The sequence below is a fragment of the Peromyscus maniculatus genome, chromosome 16 (assembly GCF_049852395.1).
Source record: "Peromyscus maniculatus bairdii isolate BWxNUB_F1_BW_parent chromosome 16, HU_Pman_BW_mat_3.1, whole genome shotgun sequence".
Lineage (NCBI taxonomy): Eukaryota > Metazoa > Chordata > Mammalia > Rodentia > Cricetidae > Peromyscus > Peromyscus maniculatus.
In genome coordinates this window covers 64,246,727-64,250,814 of record NC_134867.1, presented here as the reverse complement: position 1 = coordinate 64,250,814, position 4,088 = coordinate 64,246,727, and the positions used below count along the sequence as shown (strand labels likewise).

The 4,088-nt window shown below is 48.0% G+C and overlaps 1 long non-coding RNA gene across 1 annotated transcript; it reads right to left on the bottom strand.

Moving 5' to 3' along the window:
* Positions 1-203: 203 nt before the first annotated feature.
* LOC121823293 (uncharacterized) lies at positions 204-3,796 on the bottom strand. Its single transcript, XR_006064708.2, has 3 exons — positions 3,661-3,796; positions 2,003-2,099; positions 204-276 (listed from the first exon to the last, which is right to left on the bottom strand). It is a non-coding gene; the product is annotated as an uncharacterized LOC121823293 (long non-coding RNA).
* Positions 3,797-4,088: the final 292 nt, after the last annotated feature.

The following is a 4,088-nucleotide window of genomic DNA, read 5'->3' as shown; positions in this document are numbered from 1 at the left end:
CTGGTCTTGGGAAGGCCCACTTGTCTTTCATTCCACATTTCCTTTATTCAGCTTTTATGTGCCCTATTTCACAATAAATAATAAAATAATGATTTTATTATTATCTAATTTTATTTAATCAAAGTACTTCTGTGGCTGAAAGGTTCTCCACTAAGTTCATGTGTAAAAGTGAACCCCGAGGTCCTTCAGGAGGAGGCTAGGATGAGAGAGACTCCAGATGAGTTCATCTTGGCTGTGTGTGATGGGCAAACCACTTATCTTCTCCAGGGCATGAAGCTAGTAAGAAAACAAAACCATGAAATCTGCTCACAGCATCAGAGATTTTCAAAGAAAATGAAGTGGAGCTGAATGCTCAAACAATGAATAATTTTTAATAGTTTATTGTCTCTGTTTCAGACATTGAATGCTATTTACCAATAACAAAACACACATCTCTATGCATACACATATGGGGAACAGAGGCACAGAGGCCAGGTAACTTGCTGTAGTCAATACAACTTGACAGCGTGTTGAAACCCATACAACGTGGCCACAAAGCCCACGCTAAACTTTAACCACTATCCACAACCTAGTGGCAAATCTTTGTGCAGATAATGAACTGAGCAATTTCAGTACACTCTGATGAATATTCTAACAGGGGAAGAGTGGAGGCCACCTCTTTCCCCAGCAGGCTGCATCACCCACACAATCTGTAAACATTCATGGAGCCTCACAGGCCACAGAGAACATGGTTCTCTACCGGCCTGGTCCTCCCCAGACCTTTCTAATGAGAAAGTGCTAGTACTCCTGTGTCCAGACTGAAAGACAATCTTGCTTTCAGACACATTCTTGGTAGTAAAGAAACAACATATTCTGGTCCAAGAGAATTCAAGTGGGGGCTGAGAAGGCACTTTCCCCTGCTTGATCCTGATTGTTCTTATAGTTACATGTGGCTTTTTCAATATATTGAGTTGTTTCAGAGACAAGTCTTATGTACTCCAGATTGGCCTCAGATCTGTATGTAACCGAGGATAAGATTGATCTCCTATTTCTCCTAATCTCCACCAGATCACAGGACGGGCACCACGAAGCCCAGCCTTACACTGGCTAGTTTTAGTTGTTAACTTGACTGGGCCATGGGCATCCAGTCTGGGAGGCAGTTTAAATTTTGGTAGCCTAAGTAAAGCATAGTGCTTTCTCTAATTGGGTGGCATTTTCTCACTTTAAAACTTGCTTTCTTACATTTCAGGGAAGATTTTATTTTTATTTTATGTGTATGGGCATTTTGCCTACATGTATGTATGTGCACCATATGTGTGCAGTGCCCGTAGTGGCCAGAAGAGGGCGTTGGACCCTCTGGGACTGGTAGTCAGTTGCCATGTGGGTTCTGAAAATTGAACACAGATCCTCTGGGAAAGCAAATAGTACTCTTAACACCAAGCCATCTTTCCGGTCCTTATGTTAATTTTTTAAAAGGTTTATTTTTGTCTCTGTGTGTGTGAGAGAGTGGGTGTGGGCATACTTGTAGGCACCCAAGTAGGCCAGAGGCATCAGATCCTTCAAAACTGGAGTTACAGGCATTTATGAGCTGCCCAATGTAGGTGCTGGGAGCCAAACTTGAGCCCTCTGCAACAGCAGCACATGCTTTTAACTGCTGAGCCGTCTCTCCAACCTCTAATTTTTGAAGGACTTATTCTCGCCAATAAGAGGGTCTTTCCTGCTTTTGGCCTTTACACTGGGGCATGGGGTGGGGGTGGGGTGCTTCAGGCTCAGATTCAAACAACTTCCCAGGGTGTTGAGCCTGCTGGCTCAGCGACAGTTTTCCTAGGTCTCCAGCTTCCAACTCACCCTGCAGACCCAAGCACTTGTGCAGGTGTGTGTGTGTGTGTGTGTGTGTGTGTGTGTGTGTGTACATACATGGGCATCTTGCTACTCCCCTGTACAGAGTAATCTTGCCTTTGGGTCCTGACTCTGCACTCTGGCTAGTTCCTTCTGTCTGGAGTGCCCTTTCTTCCTCACTCACCAGCAAGCCGCCCAGCACAACAGCTGTTCAGCATCACCTCCTCGGGGAAGCCATCTGGCTTTGGCAGCTCAACCTGCCATAACAAAATACCACAGACCTGTGTGTACAACAACAGAAACTGATCTTAGTATTCTGGAGGAAGTTCAAGATGGTCTGTCGGCCTCTTCAGTTCCCGCTAAAAGCCCTTTTTGTGGATCTCGGGGTTGGGAGAGTTCGGGACATTGGCCCACTGATTATGACCTCACCCAACCTTTACTAGTCTGTGCAGGTCCCATCTTCAAATGTAATCACACTGGATACAGGTTACAGTTTCAGAGTCTTGAGCACCCCCAGTCTCCTGCCCTCTAGCTGCACTTTCTCCTGTCCTCCCCACAACGGCTCACTCCAAGGTGTCACACTGCTGTAAAGGTTGTTATCGGAGTTCCAGGACTGATGGCTGCCTGGCTGTGGGAAACAGCCACTCCAAGCCACTTAATTTAGAGTGTAGAACTAAGCAGGCACTCGGTTTAAAAGTGCTGATTAAATGCATTTCAAACCTTCCTGAATATCCAAACCTAGACATCAGCTGATGCCTCAAGCCCTCTGTTCTCCAAACTGGCATGTCACTATCTGCATCGGACCAGCTCCTCCCAGCTCCTCCCTGAGTCCTCTGTCCTTCTGCCAACCACACCATTGCTGCTTTCACGGCTCATGGACCACACGGACAGGCTTCTTCCTTGCCCGGAGCACTCTCCTCTTCATCTTTCCTTAGCTTGAAGTTTGCACACTCCAGGGATGCCTCTCAGTTTGTCCAGATCTATTAACCCCATTTTTGTCATGTGCCCAAATTGTAATCAGATGCCAGCATGGAAGCACTCTTTGTGAAAAGGATCTGTATCAGCCCAGGACCCCAAGAACGAGTCTCAACACAAAGATTTAGTTACCCCGGAGGGACAGAGGACAGAGGTAAGGGACAAAGACAGGAGATAGATGACAGGGAAGCTGGGAAGGGAAAGGGGGCGGGTATTTGTCCCAGAGGGACAAAGAACTGCCTCTGGATAGACAGGAGACAGGCCCATAGGAAGATGTTAGTTTAAAAGACAAAAGGAGAACCCCGGTGTTAGGATGAGGTGTTTCATTTTAATTGGGCATGTTAATTAAGGGAGCCAAAGGGGGCTTTTGATTTCTGGACTTCAATACTCTGATAGCTGCACGTTAGTAGTCAACCTCAGGAGGAGGAAATGGCCAAGTAAGGGAACAGACCTTGGTGGCTAGCTTTAGGAATGTCATCTGACGGTTTTTAGCAAGGCAGAGGAAGCCTGCCAGAGCCATGCTCGCCATGCTCAAGCTGGTCCGAGTCCCTTCATTTTGCCCCCTCTTACCCATGTCCTTCTATCCTCTAACTGTTCTCCTTAAGGCCAGTTTTTAAAACTAACCTCTCAATGATTCCTTTCTCGGAAGATTCAGGAAAACAAACACAACTCTCTCCCATAAACTGAAAAGCTACGTAGGAGGGGTTTAACTTTATACTTATGTAAATCTGCATTCATAATGCACAGGCCACCTGCCTGGTTGGGAATGAACCCAAATTATTACCGACCGGTCCCGAATCTCTGTCAAGTTCCAAAGCTTCCCATCTACCCCGAAGCATGGCCAATTGCTCTTCCAAAAGAACTCACCAGAGCCAAAGGTACCAGAGACAGCACACCCTGCCGCCCGGCAAAACGGACTCATGAGTGTGTGCACGCTCACAGAGACAAAATGCAGAACACGTACACGCTGTTCACTCTTAGGTGAAGCGTCCCAGGCAGGCCCCGCCCCGCAGTTTGCCCCGCCCACCAGGAGTCTCCGCCCCGCCCCGAGGCTCGCCTCGGTCCTCCCACCCAGAGCCCTTGCTCCACCACCGCCCTCGAAGTTAAAAGTTTGGGCCAGTAGGGTTAGCCTCGGTGGACTCTTTCCTCTCGCCGGAACGGGGAAATTCAGTGCAGTTTAATGACGCTTCTTCTAATACAAGTCTGTTACTATGCCACCGGGGGCGTCGCCAAAATCAGGACCCGCCCCTCCCGCCCCGCCCCCCGTGGCACCGCCCATAGGCGGCCCCCGGAGT